Genomic DNA, 20,781 nt, shown 5'->3' on the forward strand with positions numbered 1-20,781 from the left:
ACCCACTGTGGAAAGAAGGGAGGGTTGGGGCCTTTGCAGTAACTCAGGGCAGCCCCGAGGTGCCAGCCTGAGTTCCCGGGTGCAGAGCAGGCACAGGCCCTGTTGAGAGCTCGCTGCTCTTCCTCCCTCACTGGAAGGAAGCGTTTTCTAGAGTTGAGCTGCCGCCCATGGGAGTGCTGGGTGACCGGGACTTGGTGCCCCGAGTTCCCTGGTCCAGGGGCACACTTTCTGAAGAAGATTCCCTGATTGGAAGCACGCAGTTAGAAATGAGGGACGTGAGCAGACTATGTTAGCAGTGAGTGCGGTTCAGGAGAAATGGGGCTGCCCGGCTTCCTTCACACCTGTGCCCTCGGATGCAGCCTGCAACAGCCCCTGCTCAGACGGGCTATTCAGTATTGTCTTCTCTTGTGGCAGTAATGGTCTTAACAGGGCAGGTTCTGAGACATGCAGCTGTCAGACGGGGTGTCGTCGGCCATTTAAACCGCCTCTGATGAGCACAGGGAAAGCCAGGCATGCATCTGACCCTGTGCAGCCTTTCAGACACGCGCTCCTTTCCAAACGGTCAGACGCCATTCACTGCTCCATGTCCACAGTGGCAATGACACCCGGGACGTGACATTCCCCTGGAATGAAAAGTGAATCTCGCCCATTCCTGGCAATGAGATGCCCCTGACTCGAATTTTATGAGAGACAAGAGACTCTTGCACCCAGGCTGGCCTCTCATGCATGAGCGGGTGGGGAGATGGCTGCTGAACTCTCAGGGAGAGCTCCCTCTTTCACACCAAAGCACATTTATTAATAGAGGTCAAGTCCATTTGGTTCAAGGTGGGCTTGGACATTTTCTTCCTCTGTGTGTGCGTTTGTCAGGTTAGGATCAACACGGACAGAATGCTAAATGGGGCACGCAGAGTGAGGAGGCTCATGACAATTTTCCTGTGATACTTGGAAAATTCACCCGAGTGCTGACTAGAGGTGTCCCATTATCCCTTTCAGAAGAATTAATCAAACGTTGCAGCATCACTGAAAATAGCTTTTCCCATAGGTGATTATACGATGCTTCCAATGAAATCACAGCAAGTCTCCAATACTGTCCTACTCTAAACCCTCACATCAGGTCTGGACTGTGAGCTAAGCACCAGCTGAGTACTTCTGTACTGCTGTTCTGCATCCAGTCCCTACAAATATCAGAGGCCTTAGAGAACTCACTAGAACCTTCAAATGGAGGTCCTAGTAGGCACACAACTCATTTGCTGTCAGCAGCCTGGTAAGGGCAGAGCTGGTGTTTGAACTTGGTTTCCTGCCTGCCCAGGCTCTGTCAAGTCCCCACTGAGCACCTCTCTTCCTGATGGTGGCCACCATGGACTGACCACCTTGGTTCCAGAGAGGAGAGAAATGGCCCCATCCAGTTCAGGTGCTAACATCAGGTACATGGAAGTCAAAACCGACCCAGGTTCCAGGGTAGTGCATCACTGCACAAACCAGCAGTGCGACCTCAGGCCGAGCACAGGGTGCACCAGAGGCAAGAGCCAGAGGCAGCCACTGGGGTGGCTCTGATTCCAGGAGAGAAGGTGACCACCTGGAGCCAGTGCACTCTTGTTATCACCTCCCTGCATCAGGCTGCCAAGGTCCACCGATAACTTCCAAATCCTGGCAAAACAGGCGACTTGGATGTCTGATGAAAACCGTAGGAAGTTAGGTGGAAGAAATCTGAATGTGCAAAACACATCACTCTCGACTCAAGTGGCCCAGGGTCGTGGTACGGGAACTCGAAATTGACCCTCCTTGTTACCATGTGTGTCATCATCTCCCTGGAATTTCCAGCAGGTCAGCTTGGGCAGCCTCCTGTACTGGAAAGAATCATGCTGCATGAGTCTCTCACCTCAGGGTTCCTCCCACCTGCAGGAGACACCCTCATCGCCAGACTGACTGCACCTGCCCTGCAGCTTGGATTTCCTTGGCTCTGCTCCCTACGCTGGTGGCATCTCAGGAGCTCCTGGTGAGGATGCTCCAGTGGGAGTACTCCAGGCCCCTCCCAGCTGTCACCACTTCTGGGTGTGTTTAGCAAGAGGCCCAGCACACCCGGGTCTCCAGGGAAATGGATGGCCTTGATGTTGAGTGGCAGGGCGTCCTTCCAGTTCCCGCACCATCCTCAGAACCCAGGACCTGGGAGGGGGACTTTGGGTTTTCCTCCTCAGAAGAATGTCCATTGACCACTGGCACCTCCTGCTTCCTGGCAAGACAGAGCCCTCTCTAGCTAGTTGCTGTCCCTGTGTCCTGATGGCCTGGTGCTGAGGGCAGATCCACTCTTCCTGGTGTATAGAACTTACAGTTGGTATCAACACCTCATCTTAGAATAGGTCTTTCAGTGACCGATTCAGAAACATGTCAGGATGAGGAGGCTCAGAGGAGGAGCTCTGCCACATTCATTTAGCTCAGAAGTCCTGGGGGGCGGGACATTTGGGAGGAGAAGTCCCATCAGAAACCCAGACTGAACCAAAAGAGCAGACCCGGGGCTCTTCCCTGAGCTCAGAGGGAGTGACTCCGAAGTACCACATGGCCCTTGCACATGGGCTATGTGGCCACACAGTGCAACCAGATAAACTCGGCCACGTCCATGGCACCCGTCTGGTGTTGTGCAGAGAAAACTGCTGAAGACTGTCTGCCACACTTGCGAGTGTGAGCTGGCTTCATGTATGTATTTATGCCTTGCTTCAAAAAGGATATAGAGCATTGTGAGGAAGATTCCTTGTACCCATTTGTGCCACTGAAGTTCGCTGGTGTCACTCTTGTGACGGCGTGTGTGGGAGGAGCAGGGACCAGAGCCTCGTCCTGGAGGTCTGTGTTCTCATAGGGAGAAGATGAACAAACATGGTGGGTCCAAAGAGTGACACAGGCTTCCATGACCTCGTAGAGAGTAAGACAGGGTTGCAGAAAAAGCCCAGGACCAGGCATTGAGTAGAGGGCACCAGGGAGAGAGGGCGGGGAGAAGTTTCCAGAAACTGCTAAGCAATTGGGGCCACTGGCATGGTAGCTGCAAAAGGATCATACTCTTGGGGAAAAGAAGGCACTTCCTGTCCTGGGTGGACACACCAGTGCTCTGGCCACCAGTTGGCACAGCCAGGGCCAGCTTCAGGGAGTCAGAGTGGTCCCTCAGCCTTGCTCAGAAGTGGCCCAGGCGTGGGGCTGCCTTCAAATTCATCTTAATACTTTCATTTTTGAATTTACATTTTACAAATGAAAACAGGGCAATGGCACACTTGCCAGAGGCTTAGAGCCTCAACTTACACCTGGTCCACTTTCTGCCCGCACCTCCAGGCTGTCTGCCCTCTAGCCCCACGAGTAAGGCCCATGTTCCTCTCTTCCTATAGAGGCCTGAGCCCAGGTTGGAGGCTGGGGGCTGCATGAAGACTGCTTCTACCCACCGGGTAAAAGGTTGAAGGGCACCAGGTGCTTGAAGGAATGAGACGTTCAACAGGAAGTTAAGACAAAACAAAACAAAACAAAACAAAAACCACTATGACAGGCCCAGAGAGAACACCGAAGAAAAGAGGAAGCTTTTTCTGCCTTTGAGCCGGTGACCCCACGTTTCATGCAGCCGGCCCTGTTTTGTGAAGTGCTGTCCCAGGTGCTGTGGAGACACAATCCCCGGCCCCATGCCAGGCCTCGGGGTCACTCACCCCCTGTCTGCTAGATGCTGGCAGGCCCTGGGGGGCAAAGACAATGAGCTCATTCGCTGGTCTCCATGACCTGAGACCCTGGTCCCCACCCCCTGTCACAGTCAGGCATGGGGTCCAAATCAGCTGTTCACTGTCTCTAGGCAATGACCCAGCCAAGCGTGAGCTTCAGGTTATATGTCACACACTAGAGAAACTATGGAGAAAGCAGAAAACATGCATTTTGTGCAGCTGAACGGACACCTCTGGATCATCAGGCCATTTCCAAGTTGACCTCTTTCTTCCCAAGATCAGTATTTCATCCTCGTGTAGTCATGTCCTGAAGCAAACCGTTTGCTGTGGATTTAACGGGCTTAGAGGAGCCACACCAGGGTCGCTGGACCCCTGGACATGATTCTCTTGTCTTTCACAGAATGCGGATTAGGAATTTCAGCGATTCTGCCTCCTCTGTCCTCTGCTTATTTCCAACCAGGCCACTAGGTTCTGTGGCTGGAGCAATTAACATTTTCCCAAATGGAGCCATATGTATAGCAGGCGCATTTATGATACATGTCATAGCACAGCTGAAATAAGACAATCACTGTCTTTTTTAATCTTTAAGGCAGGTGTCACCTTCAGGAAGGTGTCAACATGTTCTGGTGAAACATGAAGATTGCTGGGTGCATCATCAGTGTCACTGCCTGAGGGGCGACTCTGCTTTCTGGCCGGGTAAGAGGTCTTGCAGCTTTTTACGTGATGTTTGGATATCTGATGAGGCGTTTGCATTTCTGGTCCAGCACTGGGTTTCTGATGGGGGCACATCTCCCTGGGGAGGGATGGAGGTTGCTGCTTCAGGCCTGCCGCTGGGCCCTCAGGTCCTGGGTGCTTCCTGGGCTCCACCAGGCCTGGGCGTCTCCTCTACATGGACGCTGCACAACAGCAAGCCCTGCATCCAGGCCAAGATCCTGGGTTGAGAGCAGAGCTGCTCGGGGTGGGGCTGCACCTCGGAACTCTTACCCAGCATGCCCTGGGTTCAGTCTCTTGGACACTCAGGGGTGCACTGTCTCAAAAGGAACCCCAGTTGCTGCCTGTGGTGCATTTCAGAGTTCCCACCGCCAGCATGGACCATTTTTTTGCAGATTAGTTTTGCTGTTTCCTCCAGGGCCCCACCTTGAGCTGACAATTCCAGAGCCTTGCAGAAGAGACTCCAGGTGCTGCCTGGGAAACTGAGGAGACCAAGGTCCAAGAAGAAGGTGACTGATGACAGCCACACGCAGTGAGCCCAGTGATCCAAGCTCTTCCTGGGCTTCCCGCCCTCTGCGTCTCCAGATCTTACTGTTCCACCAATGGCCACCATCCCTGTCCTCTTACTGCGTTTTCCTTCCTTGTTTCTCCTCTGATCGTACCTTTCCTGCCACCTCTGGACACTCTTTGATGGCTGTGCTTGTCATTCTTGTGGACAGCAAGTTCCTGGGTACCAGCTTGTAAAATCTGATGCTGGGGACCTCACGATGCTGGAGGTCAGGACGAAGCAGGGACAGCTTGTCTGGCGGGCTCCCGGCCGGGTGCTCAGCTCATCCTGAGGGAGCAGCATCCAGGCAACAGAGAAGCTGCTATGCCCCAGCTTCGCAGTCAGAGGCCACTTGGAGTAAACACAGTGGACAGGAAGGAAGCCCCACACACACGCACCAGAGAAGGATGACATTGCTGGGCTTCCCATCAGGGACACCTACCACACGGTTTCCCAAATACATGAAGTTTGTAGAAACCCCTTGAAAAAGTTTTCAGAAAAATTACACAACTTTTGAAAACATTGCTATAGCAAGAAGTGTTTTTGGTGTTTAGCAACACATCTCTTTGAAGAACATCTTGGTCACGTGATTGCCATTTCCTAAGGGCTGGAGGCCCTCTCTTAAGGGATATTACTCTGTCTCTTTGTCTCCAACTCTGAGTACCATGTTACCCAGTTTATATAAAAAATAATGTTTTAAAGGAAACATGACTTAATTCTCATCTCAACAGGAGGAAAACACACAGCCATGGGCAGTGAATCACTCATTAAAAATTAAATCAATCCGCCCACAACAGGAAACAGCAAGACAGAATGTCAGAGCTGGCTTCAGATTGGAAGGAAGCCAAAGCAGGTTTGGAAAACAGTGATTCCTCTGAATGTGATCTGGCTCCAGGGTGTGTGTTCAGCCATCTAAGCCAGGCCTTTGCCATTTGGGCTTCTTCAGAGAACTCCTCCAAGAGGGTCGAGGCAGGGCTGGGGGGTCTGTGGCTTCTAAGCACATGATTGTCCTTTGCAGTGAACCACACCTGCAAGTCACATAAACCATCACGCGGCTCCCAGAACCCTTTGCTAAAATGGGCTTTGAACGGTGAAGAAACCATATTTTTAAAATATATTAACTAGTGTTTCTGCCTAAGCCTTAAAACCAAAGCCCATGGATGCTCAGCATTTTCTTCCTGCACATAAGCAACATTATGGGGGGGAAAATTACTGTTTTATAAATAAAAATTTTCCATTAATAAAACCCTCCATCGTATGTCCTTGCTTCTTGTGGAGGCAGTGGGAGAGAACACAAATGAGGGAGAAGGGCAGAGAAAGGACCTCAGGACAGCTGCTCTCTTGTCAAAGCAAAAATTACCAGCACGTTCATCATGATGTGCTGCCTCGCCCCGGAAGGGAACGGGGGGACACACTGGCCAGTCGTCAGGGATGCTTGGCAGTGAGGGCTTCCTGGGGATGTCTGGGTAGGTCCAAATCCAGATAAGCACTGCCCTCTGTTGAAGAACCCGGTGTCTTGAAGGACCTTTAAACGTTCTCACTCAGCCTTTTATTTTTAGACCAAGAGGTCTGACTCAGAGTGATGGGGTGACTAAGTCATTCAGCTTTCTAGAATGAAACTGCTTCTGTGCACTCAGGCTCCTGTGCAGAACCCCCATTTACACTCACCAGAGGAGGCCTCAGACGCCGGCCTACCGATCGGACTTGCTGAAATCAGGACTATGAGCTAGCATTTCATTTTTCAAGACTTTGCACAACTCTGAGCCCACAGGAGACACCTGATAAGCGCTCGGTGAGGGGCACACGAGCCACCAACTACCGCCAGCGGAAGCCTGGCAAATGTGTGGAAGGAGATTAGAAAACTGAGTCTGGTCAGCAGATAACATGCGGAAGCCGTTGGAAACCCTGGCCAAGATCAACTCCAATGATCATGAAGTTGTTCCAAAATACAGTGATCTCCTCCCAAACAGTCTGCCCAACCCACAGGATGTGTTCTTGTTTGTTAATGCTCTCGACTGCTCGCATCACTGAAAACCACCCTTCTCTCAATGGAAGAGCTTTCCTCTGGCAGGTCTGAACTTCACCTTGGCCGTCGTGAGAGGAGCGACTGGCGTTCCAGCTTGGGAGGAACGTGGCTGGAGGTGGAGGGGACCTTCTGGTGGTTTTTAATGGATTCCAAACAGCTCTGCCAAGATTGACCTGGTATCACAAACAGTGCACGTGTCGTCATGACCATGGGAAAGAGAGCCAGCGCGGTACCAGGTGCTGCTGACCACTGTCCTTTCTCAGGGTCCTGGCAACTCGCTCTCCAGCCTGCGGGCTCTGCTTGCTCATCTTGGAGGCAGAGGTGATGAATCACACCTGGGCTTCCTCCAGGGATTTATGAAGCCCACACGAGATAAGGAATCTGAGCAGCTTTGTCAACGGTCCTACATGAGTGTGTCCTGTCTAAATTCAATGCATGTTTTAAGCACAGGCATTTAAGTTATCTGGGAAAACAGGAAATAGACCAAACCCTCTTTTTCTGAATAATAATTTCCACCAGCGTGATGTTTCCTAAAATTTCAGTTTTCATCAGCAACATGGGAATGTGATAGCTTTAACACACACACACACACACACACACACACACACACACTCGCACACATGCGTCTCATTTGAACATGAAATTTACACCATTTCTGCCAGTGAATCAGTCTTGGTAAACTTGTTTGAATCAGTTAAATACCATTGAGGTATTTTTAAACGTTGTTAGAATTCAATCAGCTCTCATCATAAAAACAACACGAACCCAGTTTTTGTGTTTTGCTTGTGCTTCCCTCTATTCACTGAGGAGAAAAGCTGTCCCAAGAATCCACCATGTGACACCTTTTTGCTCAGCAATTCCATAAGGATCCTTTTTTTTTTCTCCTTTCTAACTTTAAAAAAATACTTTAATACCAAACTCTGCATCATAATAAGCAGCTTTGAAAAGTCATTTGGATTGGCAGATTAGATGGTGCTTGATGTCCTGATTCACGTGGGCGCCCAGGGGACGGAGCTGCCGGCGACAATGAGTTCCTGTGTTGGGGGCATCGGTCCCTGTGCTTGCACTTGGCACCTGACATTGTTCCTGATGCAGTGGCCTGCTGGGCTTGAGCACTCTACCTGTAACTCTCGCACCCCAAAGGGCTTATGAACGTCTGGCCTCCTGTCCCCCAAAGTGGAGGATGCCACCTTTCAGGCAGAAGGTCCATGTCTGCAGCCACCAGGGCCATCTGTCCCCACATTGTGAGCTCACAGACAGGAAAACCGCACACTGCCCGCCCGCCTGGCCTGGTGCAGCCAGGACAGTCCTGGAAGTGCTACATGCTGCCTGGCCTCAGTCATCTCCTATTTCTCAGAGCACCACTGTCAATTTAAAATGCTGCTTCCCAAATTCAGCTGGGAGGGAAAATCCACAAGGCAGTTTTGATTATAAACGTAGGAAAGGTCCAGCTTTCCATGGGTGGGATTTCCACAGGTTGTCCAGCCAGCCGAGGGCCTCTGCAATTGTTAGGTTTGTTTTTCTAGAGAGGTGACTTAACCTTTGACTCCTGGCTGTCTGACAACCCAGCAGGCCCAAGCAAGTTCCTTCTGCCATCCCCTGTGCAAGCCTGGCTGAGCTATGGTGGATTAGAAATGGCTTCCTGAAACAGAAACCCCAGATTTCCTGCACCAGTTGGGCAAAGTCAGCTGAAGTGGTTGCCAAAGGTTCATTTAATGAAGGCTTCTTGATGTTAGTCTTTTACCGAATTTTTGGATACCTTAGAAATTATAAGCAAGCATGATATAAATTCAGAGTAACCGGAAAATCCCCCTTTACCTCTTGTCCTGCTGGGGTGACGCTGGGGAGACATCCTGGCCTTGGCGAATCCATGTTTCCTTGTCCACTCAAAAGGATTTCTAGAAGAACCCCAGCTCTGAACCGGGTCTGCTGCACAGGCAGTGAGCAGGCTGGCTTATAAGGGGAGTCTGTTCCCATTTCCTCCAAGTGGAAACTGCGCTTGAGCACCAGGCCTTCCCTCTATGACCAATGATTCCCTGCTGGAGGCACTTCTTGAAAGAATGCGGAATCTTTCCCAGGGGGGTGGAAACAGAGCCGCATGAGGACTTATCTGCGGGTCACCTCATTTCCTGAGGCATTCTTTCCCCTGCCGCCTCTTCCGGGAGTAGTCATTGGGAGAACCTTCCCACTATGGGAAGAAGCACAGTGGCTCCGAGTGGGTGCCCCGGGGCTCCATGGCACCAACAGAGGGGCACACCATCCCTCTTCCTCTGACCTGCAGCAGCTCTCTCGCTCCTGTGACCTGAAGGCCAGCTCAGGGCACAGGCCTCCTGTCCTGCCACCTGAAGCCCGTCTCCCCAGCTGCACAGCCAGACAGACAGCTAGCCTGCTCACCGGCCCCGTCAGAATGATACTAGGCCCAGGAGCTTAATTTTAAAAACTACAGATTCTTTTTTTTCCTGTCGTGGTAGCCATTCACACCCACAGCAAGAAAGAAAAATGACCGGGCAGGTACCAAAAGTGACAGAGGAGGAAGCACAGCGCACCACTGAAGGGCAGCTGGTGGGTGACCGTCCTACTAAACTTCAAAATAAAAATCCATGGCGGCCTAATAGTTGTGCTTTAATTTAGTTGGTTTTTTTGTTCCTTTGGTATTTCCATGAACCAAAGTGGAACAGTGAACTTATAATATCATTTAATTTTACCTACTGGTGGATACCCCTAGGTTTAAAAATATAAGACCTTAAAGAGTTTGCAGGAAATATTTAACTTCAATTGTGTGTCTTCCATAAATTATTAGTTTTTAAATTCCGTTGCATGACATACTGAGCCACGGAAACCCCCAGGGAGGTGAGCACGCTCCAGTTGAAAGAAACTCGGTCCACTTGAAACCCAAGGTGAGCAGTTGACAGTGGCATTTCTACAAGCACATGGTTACATGCAAGGAAAAGCAGCTTGAGAATGGGGGCGTGGCTAAAGACTCCTAATTCGAGTCAATAAGGAAAAAATCGGATTCATTTTTTGAAAGTCAAATATTAATTTGGGTTTTTAATGAAAAAATCAGGGATTATTTCTATAAAGTGAACTCTGATATCCACAAAAGGGGGGACACATACACAACAGCCCAGTTAAATGGCTCCTTTAAAAGTTAAGAACAGTTGTCTTAATTCTGTGATGAGGTTAAGAGTTAGAATAGCAGTAATAACAGTAGCTGGCATTTATTAAATGCTTACCTTGGGCCTCATATTTAGATATCACAACCAGAGACGCATTCATGTGGTGGCATATTCACTAAGCAAGGCTACCTGGCTCCTGGCTTGTGATGTCTCCAGTCACAGGAGGCTGCCCTGCCCTGCCCAACAGGGATTCTTACGTAGTTCTCACTGACTCAAAAGTAAGTCTCTAATCCCACAAGTTAGAAATAGATTTCCTTCTATTAATTGATATCCTGAGGCTCTGAGGAGTCTAAAATGGTCAGCAATGGAAATGCAACAGGTTAAAAGACCAGCCAGATTGTCCTCCCGGCAGCCCAGTAACTGGTTCCAGATGAAGGCAGCATGAGGTACAGTGGGCAGGAGGCCCACGCTTCAAATATCTGCTCCTCATGCCAAAGACAAAGATTCCTGAAATTGGAAGCAATTTAAATCCAGGAACTCAGCAGTCCCCTAAGCAGAACTGAAACAGTGGCCAGGAATGGGCCAGGAGGAGAGGAGGTGCTGCCCAGAGCTGCTCTGGCTACCACGCATCCCGGGTAGAGACCAGGAGGCACCAGAGCCAGCCCCTGGACATAGGTGCGCCTGGGCAGGGCCCCAACTTCTACACTTCTAGCTGGGGTTGAGACATGCTGGGGAGGAGGGACTGAGCCAGCACCTGTCACAGGATCTCTCCGCTGGAGAGCTGCTGACTCACTGCCCAGCAGTGGGTCCACTGGCCAAGAAGCTGGAACTCCTAGAACCGGCAGAAGGAAAGGCTGCAAGTGGAGGGCCAGCAAGAACAGGGAGCCGAGCAGTGCCCAGGTCTTGCTGGGAACAAGCCAGAATAGGCCCCCTGGGCTTCAGAAGGAGATGCATTTGTGGGGTCTGACCCTCAAATATTTCATTCCAGCCTGGGAGGTGCATTCTCAAAGCACTTGGATCCACGGTTTTGATGAGCATCATGTTTCATATGCGTCCTAGCCATCATGGACAAGCCAACACCTCTGGCTGGGACTCTGAGGCAACAGGGATTGCAGACTTTGTGTAATTATGTCTCCATCCCACAAATGTTATTCCAGTAAGATCCTCCTCTTTGATCCCACCATTAACGTTTACCCATGCAGAGTATGCCACTCAGAATGGATGACACCCAGTCATGGTGCAACAGGTGCCAACAATGGTATCAAAACCAGTTTAGTAGGTAGCTCTTCTCTAACTCAATAAATTTTTCACTATATTTCACATTTCTTTACTGAAGTAAGGAGAGATATCCAGGCAACCGAAACGCCTTTGGTGACACCAGGAATAGCCACAAACACTCATGCCCAGATGGAATGGTGCTGTAAAGGGCCTCTGCCTATAAGAGGGGGCAGCCAGGACAAAAGAGCTGAGCCATTGGCCTTAAAATAATTCTGGGGCACAGCAAATCTCAAATAAGGTTCTGCGTTTAGGAAACTAAGCTTCCCAGTGGCCAGGGTCGTAGTGCTAGGTAGGGGTCGAGAGGGTTCCATGCGCCTCTTGCGCACACTGTGGACACCCAGATTTCCTTCCCTGGCTTTCTGCAGGAAACGGAACAGCATTAAGTTGATTAAATAGATCACAAAACAGCTATGGTGTTTAAAGTTTTCCCTTTCTAAGGACATCAAAGCCATGGAATTTTGCTGTGGCCTGGTCCCCCAAAGGCATAAAATGTGTGACAGCGACACGGTTTTTACCAGGCGTGCAATCCAGAAAATCTCCTTTTCAGCAGTTTTCCCCACAGCAGATCAATTTAAGAAGCAATTACCACCCGTGCAATTATGCACCTCTGTGTGCCCTAATAGGCGTCAAATGTGTGCCACCGAGATAAGGGAAGCCCTTTGGAAAGTACCCATGAGTCAGAGAAAGGAAGCACGTGCAGAGGGTGCTCTCAACAACACAGTTCCGGATCCGGAGCAACCGAGCCAAACGTAAAAAAAGATGCGACTGCAAGTGTGAAGCCCCCTGGCCCACGGCGAGGCGTGGAGCAAAATGTCACCCACCAACCACGAGGCCCTCTTCCTCAGGAAAACAAGTCCCTCAGTGGAATCCCACACAGTCTTATAGCTAGTTAACTCTACAGTGAAAACAAATTAAAAAAAAAAGTTTTGTACTCACCAAGTGAAAACGAGGGCTATAGTCTGAAAAAGAAAGAAGAGACAGTGTCAGTCTCCTGGAGAACTCCGGGTGTCCATGCTTCAGACAGCGTCCAGACCCAACCTCTGCTGTGGTCTCTGGCTGCCAGTCCACCAAGGGAGACCCCTGATAGGCCCCGATGCCTGGTGTCCAGCCCCTAAGACCCCCACAGTCTGCTGCTCCTAATGGAGTGTGTGTTTCCTTGCCCTTGAGGATGGCCCCGTGAGACCTGGCTGGGGCACCCTGTTTCACAGTGCCACCAGTATCCAGCCTGACCATTCACTTAGCTCTCACGTTAGATTTTTTTTTTTTAATTAAGATAAAGGCTTTTTAAAGGTATAATTGACATGACAAAATTCACTTGTTGAAAGTGTATGGTTCAACAGTTTTTTAGTAGATTCACAAAATTTGCAACCATCACTTGAATCTAATATTAGAACATTTTTTTCACCCCAAAGGAAGCCTCACACCCATTGGCTCCCAGCTTTGCCCTTCCACCTCGGCCTGGAGACACTCAGCTACTTTCCATCTCTGTGGATTTCCCTGTTCTGGACAATCCACCTAAATGGGTTCACTCAACATGTGACCTTTTTACAGCTGGCTTCTGTCACAGAACGTCATGTTTCTCAGGTCCATCCATGACACAGAATGTGCCAACACTTTACAGAAAACGAATCTTTCATGACCACATTTGTTTTTTTACCCACTGTTCTGTTGGTGGACACAGTGTTCATGTTCCTGTGTGAGTGGTCGGTACTGGGGCTAGTGGGCTTCTGTCCACCTGTGGATGGACACCATGCTCAGCTGGGAGTGCATACTTGCACTGATGAGGGGTGGAATCATGTTTTGATTGTTGCTGTTTTAAAATAGCTAAAGCAGTACATGATGTTTTCTACCAAAACAGACTGCTTGTTATCCGAGTCCTGGCAAGGCTGGTTATTTTAAACCAAACACAATAAAGACTCTACAGTACAAATTATAACAGGTGGTTATAAAATCACTATATTGTTAAATTAAAAATTGACTCATGAAATAGGTTTGAAGCCAAAGAAGCAAAAGAAATAGTTGTGGTTACTAAGCGATTTTAAATCTGCTTGTGCAAATCTATAGCTAAAATTAATCTTAATGGTGGAAGATGGATTGCTTCCTTCTCCAAGAAGAACAAAACAAAGATATCTGCTCTCATCACTCATATTTATCATCCTGCTGGAAATCTTAGCCAATATAATAAGATAAGAAAAATAAATAAAGTACATAGGAATTAGAAAGGAAAAAAGAATAAGGTTTTAGTCTCAAATGATGTGATAGTCTGCATAGAAAATAAGATGCCACTACTAGGAAAGAATTATCTCCTAGGAAACCTGTATAAAACAATGGGGAGACAATCTGAGGAATAACTCGTGAATCCTGGAGGGTTTCTGAGGTGCTGTGAGGCCCCACATAACATAGAGCCCACTAGTGGTGTAGAGGGGCACTCAGTATTGGGCAGGAGGTGGTCACTGGGGATTGCTGGGGATAGTTGAACTGCTTTTTTTGTAGTAGCGTATTACAAGAGTCCACTGCTCTTACTTTACAAGACCCTGGGAAGATTCTGGAAAGTGTGACTTGTGTTTGCTTGAGGCCAAGAAAGGGGAGAAGCCAGGTGTGGACATTGCCTCCAGTCTCTCAGGAGGGTTGATACAAATGTTCAAAACTATTCTTCAGTGCAGTTAAATAAACCTGGAGGTAAGTAGCAGCTTTTGGAGCAGGGCAGCAAGCAGAGGCAACGAGCTCAAGTCAAACCACAAGGAAAAGCCAGCCTGGCATGAAATCAGGAGCTCATTTTGTCAACAACTGGATAAATAAATGAATAAAGCAATCGACAAAACCCTGATCAAACACAGATCATTAAACACCTAACTTTGAATAAGATTTTTTAAACAAAGAATAATTGAAGAATGGTACTGCAAATAGATTATGAATTTTGTTCGTTTGTGGTTCATGAAACCACAACTTCAGTTTCTCTAAGTACAGAAGTAGAGCAAAACCCAGACAACTACCTGTTCCCTAAACTACACCTGTCCCCGAGTACACCTCCTCCCAAGGCCCCAGTGGGAATGGTCACTGTGACACTGAGCAGAGTGTTGGAGAATGTGAAAGAAGCACATGAGGGCCATGGGCTGGGGGTGGTTCCTGAGGGCGGGTCCAGGGCTGCGCAGCCTCCTTGCACAAGCTGGAAGCTGCCTGCCGTATCCTGGGGGGCAGCATCCTCCAGCAGGGGAAGGAGGGCTGAGCTTCACAGTGCCCATGGAGTGCCCGGGGCTGCTCCGCCTCATCTCCCAACTGTCCCAGCAGGTGAGGAGACCCTGTTAAGAGGAGGACGCTGAGGCTTGGAGAGCTTCTCCACAGGTTGCAGAGCAGGAGGAGCAGCAGGAATGGCCGCCCAGTCCCCCTGCTGGGCCTCTGGGGAAGCCATCTGCATGGCCTTCCACCATGGTTTGCTTGGGGTTGGCTCCCCCAGGGAGGTGGCGATCCCTTCAGGCAGGGCTCACTTCCTCTCTCTGTGTTCCTAGTGGCTGGGTCCTGCTCACAGGGAGGGGGAGCCCCGCAGTGCACTTTACTGAGGGCCTCAGTGACATTGGATCCTTCATTCCTTGAAATCTCTTCCAATCCTAGGGAGAGGCCACTGGGTTCTCTGCTCCATGGAACACCTGGAAGGACAGTTGTCCACATCCTTCCTGCAGGGAGAACTGGGTCTCTGGGGGTGGCCTGGTCCCTGAGCTGGCGCTGGGCAAGTGGGTCCCCAGAGTGCACAGTTGCTGCCACTCTGCTTCCAGGAGCTGAACAGGAAGGAAGCCCAGCCCGCCCTGGGAAACCCTGGGAAAGCGGCTGTGACAACCTGGAATAGGGAAAGTCAGCCCCAAGAGAGGTGGGAGGGCGGGCGAGTTCAGATAAGGAGGCAGGAGCTCCTGAAGGGGGTGGCCAGAGCGGGCTCAGCCTGGTGGCTCTGGAATGGAGAGACGATGGGGAAGTAATTGTGGGCTCCAACTCTGCGAAGAAGGAAACAGGTCTCTGGTGTGAGAATCAGCCCGTCGGAACTGTTCCACTGCAGGGAAACCAGTTATTTCCGAGACGGACAGAATGGGCCAATCTTTCCAAACTCAGACAAAAGCAACATGTCTCTCGCGCACACCCAGGGCTAAAAGCATTGCAAGCATCTGAGTGGGCAGCATTACAGTGCTGAGCGGCGTGCGTATTTGTAAGCTTCCCTTGTTGCTCTGATGCAGATTTGCATTTTATTTAAAAATGTTTACATACACATTTCTACACGTGTAACATACCTAAAATACGAACTTTCAAATGATGCATGGAATTTTTTCTAAAGCACGGTCGGTCACACATGATGATACTTCATGTAATTAAATAATGGGGACAAGGATCTTGAAGAAGTTCTGTGGTGAGATCACAACGCAGGCCACATTCCTCCATCCTGGATGTGTTCTCTTGGGCTCCCCTTTCTGCCCCCCACTGCAAAGACAGTGGGCTGGCCCGATGACATGAATAAGAGAGCACGGGTCAGGGGGCGGGGGGTGCACAGACTGCCACTCTCTCCCCATCACAGCGACCTCCAAGCACAGGGACTACGACCAGGAGGGAAGTGCACCATGTTTCTGAATCATCAGGCTTCAGAGTCTCACGCTGCCGCCCTCTGCCAAGTCTCACAGTTCCTTGTTTACCATCCAAGCATCAGCAAAGCTGTTACTTTCTCTAATGTAGGAAAGAAAGGCTGGAAGGAGCCGCTGCAGCCGGGGCGGGTGGGAGGGAGGCCGCCCTGACATGAAGGAGTCTGGCTGAGCCTTATCCACCTGCCCAAGGCCTCAAGCCACCTGGAAAGGGGCTGAAACCTTCAAAAATAATTCTGCAAAGGCAGGAAAAAAAGTATCCACTTCCTCAACCACGCATTCTGCCAACAGACAGCAAGACTCCTAAATATTTGGCGACTTTTAGGAAGGTATTCATGGGCAGCTGCTCGACAAAGATCCATGCACACCCTGCCCTCAGCATCCCCCAGCTCAAGCACACACAAGGTGCCTCTCTAACTACTCCACGGCCGGAGCACCCTCTTTGGATTTAGAAACAACGCATTTTTACAAGTACAAATGGTTTCCTTACTGTTGAGTCTGTCGTCTGTCTGTGCCCTTACCATCACTGTGGACTTTAGGAGCACAGTGACGTGAACCAGTTGTCTTCCGAGGGGCAGGGTCTGCTCCAGCCCCAGAGGGCACCTCAATGATTTTCTCGCCTCTTGGGGCAGGGCGTATCCACTTCTCAGATAGTGACAGTCATTGTCAGGTTTTCTAAACAAATCTTTGTCCCGTGAGCAGCTTCCCTGCAGGGGCTCCAGCTTGGGGTGGTATGGACAGCTGCATCAGGGAAGCTCCTTGGAGAAACACCACCATAAAGCAGGGTCCATGCCAGATGCCCTGCTAAGCACAGACAGCGACCTCTGACCCCTCTGCACACTCCCAGGAGGAATCTGTTCTAGATCCGCTTTGTAGATGAGGAAACCAAGCCCCAGAGAGGTAAATCATTTGCCACAAAGTGCGCTACCACGGAAGAGTGCAATGGGACCCAGGCTTCCCCCGCCTTCTCTGCCTCCCTTAGGAACTGGCCGCACTAAGTTCCTGGCTTGTCCCCCTGGGCTGCCCCTGGGGGTCCCTGCAGGACCCTCTGTCCACAGCACACTCAGCTAAGGCAAGGCTCTGGGATCCCCAGCCCAGCTTCTCAGACCCTTCTTGACCTCATCATCCACCCTCTGAGAGCTTGGGGGAGATATCCCTGGGGTGTGCCACCTCCCTAGGCCTTGTCCTCAGTGCCCACTGGGCTTCGGGCCCTGCAGGGGGCTCTGAGTGTCACAGAACGCTTGCAATGTGGAGGATGAAGGCAGGCTCCCAAGACGTACCTGTGAGCCCCTCAGCTCACCTCAGAGGGACCAAGGACCAACGAGGGTCTGAGCCCCCCAGATCATAGCCTCTGCCCCTGCCACCCAAGACACTCTCTCCCACCCACAGCCTAAGTCCAGTCCTGACTCCGGGAATCGGATGCTCTCTGCCCAAGGCCAGCTTTGCCTGTTTGCTTGGCCTTGGGAAAACGTCCAGTGTACCAGACTCTCCACATGTTGGGAGGGCGAGGGGCAGGCTTTACATCATCCTCAAAAACTTCCAAGAAAAAAGGGGCATTGTTGGAATTGTTCTAGAAGTGTCACAAATACGCAGCTGCAACTTCCAGCCATGTTTCTATTTGCTCTGCCGCCGTCTGCCAGTGGGAGACCTAGAGCAGTCCCTGGGTCCTCACGCTCAGCCAGTGTCCTTCAGCCAGGCCATAGCCTGGGCCCCTGCCACGTCCAGCATGGAGCCACCTGTGAGCCCCCTGGCACCGCCAGGTCTGAGCGACACCTCCAGGTCTGAGGGACACCCCCAGGTCTGAGCGACACCCCCAGGTCTGAGCGACACCCCCAGGTCTGAGTGACACCCCCAGGTCTGAGGGACACCCCCCAGGTCTGAGGGACGCCCCCAGGTCTGAGCGACACCCCCAGGTCTGAATGACACCCCCAGGTCTGAGGGACACCCCCAGGTCTGAGCGACACCCCCAGGTCTGAGCGACACCCCCAGGTCTGAATGACACCCCCAGGTCTGAGCGACACCCCCAGGTCTGAGGGACACCCCCAGGTCTGAGCGACACCCCCAGGTCTGAGCGACACCCCCAGGTCTGAATGACACCCCCAGGTCTGAGCGACACCCCCCAGGTCTGAGCGACACCCCCAGGTCTGAGCGACACCCCCAGGTCTGAGGGACACCCCCCAGGTCTGAGCGACACCCCCAGGTCTGAGCGACACCCCCAGGTCTGAATGACACCCCCAGGTCTGAGCGACACCCCCAGGTCTGAGCGACACCCCAGGTCTGAGCGACACCCCCAGGTCTGAGCGACACCCCCAGGTCTGAGGGACACCCCCAGGTCTGAGGGACACCCCCAGGTCTGAGCGACACCCCCCAGGTCTGAGCGACACCCCCAGGTCTGAGCGACACCCCCAGGTCTGAGCGACACCCCCAGGTCTGAGGGACACCCCCCAGGTCTGAGTGACACCCCCCAGGTCTGAGCGACACTCCCCAGGTCTGAGCGACACTCCCCAGGTCTGAGTGACACCCCCCAGGTCTGAATGACACCCCCAGGTCTGAATGACACCCCCAGGTCTGAGCGACACCCCCAGGTCTGAGCGACACCCCAGGTCTGAGCGACACCCCCCAGGTCTGAATGACACCCCCAGGTCTGAATGACACCCCCAGGTCTGAATGACACCCCCAGGTCTGAGCGACACCCCCCAGGTCTGAGCGACACTCCCCAGGTCTGAGCGACACTCCCCAGGTCTGAGCGACACTCCCCAGGTCTGAGTGACACACCCAGGTCTGAGTGACACCCCCAGGTCTGAGCGACACCCCCAGGTCTGAGCGACACCCCAGGTCTGAGTGACACCCCCAGGTCTGAGCGACACCCCCAGGTCTGAGCGACACCCCCCAGGTCTGAGGGACACCCCCAGGTCTGAGTGACACACCCAGGTCTGAGGGACACCCTGCTTCACTTGCTCTCTTCTAACCAAGTGGGGTCCAGCCCCAGCTGTGGCCCACAGGCCTCTTGCCCCCAGCTGCTGGCCCTGCCTCTGGTCTCCTCCCATGGGTCTACGGGTGCCATGCGGAGCTCAGCCACCTTCTAAAGTAAGGCCAGCCTGCGCAGGACCCAGGGCCTGGTCTGTAAGACCAGAGTGGGGGTGGAGATCCCAGGTCTCCCGGGCATGGCACCGAGAGCGCTCTGTCCTCCAGCAGGATCAGGGCTTTCCACCAAAAGTCATCCAACATCAGAATCTTTTTCCAGTTGGCATAGAAAACAAAAGCGATAGACCTAGTTTGATGGCTTCACTTCTCTGCAGTGACATTCTTGCTGTGTGTTTCCTGGAGGGAAATAGAAATGAACTCCTCGTGGACTCCTGCAGGCATGTTGCCACAGTCCACTCCTCAGTGTGTTTCTGTGGACGTATGTGTTTGGAGGTGCAATTGCACAGTGCACTCACTGAGCCACCTTTTCTAGTAAAACTGGAGAGAAACAGTCTGTAGGCTGAGGACACTGCTTGGTCCGGGAGAGGCGTCCATGCCCTTTGCTGAATCAGTGAGGGAATTCCATGGTGTTCCAAGGAATGCCAGAGAACTCCCAGCCTGCTGCTGCCCTACCAAGTCCAAAGACCATTCTCATCGTCCAGGTGTTAATCTTAGGGTTGATGTTGGGGACTGGCAGGATGTGGTCCAGGAGAGCATGCAGAGGCTGCAATCACTGGCCCCCAAACGTAAATGTCTCCACCAACTGAGTGAAGCAAGGGAGACGCCTGGGTGGGTAAGCTGGATTGGGGGGGAGTGAAGCCCCCATCCAAGGACTGCTTCCTTGCTTGGCCCTGCCGGAGCCTTGGTCCCACTGTACCTGACAGTGTTCCTACCCTAACTCAGCTGGGATGGGCAGACCCAGCAGAGAGGCATCGCTCTCTCTCTCATTCCTCAGACTGGGCTCAGACTGCAGAGGGTTCCCAGGACAGGCTGGTTGGGTACATGAACACTAAATTTGTTTCAAAAGATATTTTTCTTGAGTAAATTTGTGTTCATTGAACCTCAGAGAACACGATGCATCTCTAATATTCAGACATAGGAAGCCAATGTTGGTAAACACGCACCTGCCTTTCCCCAGGTGACTCTAGGTATGTGACTAGGCTGCCAACCGTGTATGCGAAGGCTCTGGCTGGTGACTCTTTTGACACAGACCAACAACAAGCGTGCAGAGCCACATGACACAGCAAGGGCAAGGCCCGCAGAGTCACTACTCAGAGGTCCGCTCCTGCCATGGACCCTGGATGAAAGCAAAGGTAGGGCTTCCTGCCTCATTTAAAAGTGCAACTGCTGCTGTTCATTAAAATGCTGGCTGTCACAGATCCAATCCCCATGGCGGAGGACCACTTCACTAGAATAAATAAATGCAATTTTACTGTGAAAGAACAACAGCTATTGCTAATGAATGCAGGAGACAGCATTTTTGCTGATCAAGCTGGTGTGGAGAAGAGCAGGGCACGTGAGCTCACGCCCTCTGCATTGCTTATTGGAGTGTGCATGCTCCCAGGCAAGGGCCTTGGGCTGGCAGAGGCCACAGCAACCGGCTCTCACAGGCACCTTCCCAGCACCCTCCCTGACTTCTTTGTGCTGTTCCCTGATAACTCAAACCTGCCAGGTTCAACTCTCATGAGCCCTGCCCTCAGTGTCTTGTCCCTGCCCTCCAGGGTGGCCTGGTCCTGCCCAGCACTCTGTCCTCACCACCTCTTCCTTCTGTCGGCAGCTTCCCCCTAACAGCTGCCCCCTCATGGCAATTCACAGGGCAGGGCAGTGGACATAGGTC

The 20,781-nt window shown here is 51.7% G+C and overlaps 1 protein-coding gene across 4 annotated transcripts in view; it reads right to left on the reverse strand.

The window, feature by feature from the left end:
* Positions 1-20,781, reverse strand: part of Ptpre (protein tyrosine phosphatase receptor type E) — a 129,136-nt gene that overhangs the window by 63,136 nt on the left and 45,219 nt on the right. For 3 of the 4 annotated variants that reach the window (XM_078024284.1, XM_078024278.1, XM_078024287.1), the window contains exon 2: positions 12,301-12,323. The gene's annotated coding sequence lies outside the window, so the exon portion shown is untranslated. Of the gene's footprint in view, positions 1-8,788; positions 8,961-12,300; positions 12,324-20,781 lie in introns of those variants that run through there. The other variant, XM_078024273.1, reaches the window with a different exon arrangement.

Source organism: Ictidomys tridecemlineatus, chromosome 1 (assembly GCF_052094955.1).
Source record: "Ictidomys tridecemlineatus isolate mIctTri1 chromosome 1, mIctTri1.hap1, whole genome shotgun sequence".
In the NCBI taxonomy this organism is placed as follows: domain Eukaryota; kingdom Metazoa; phylum Chordata; class Mammalia; order Rodentia; family Sciuridae; genus Ictidomys; species Ictidomys tridecemlineatus.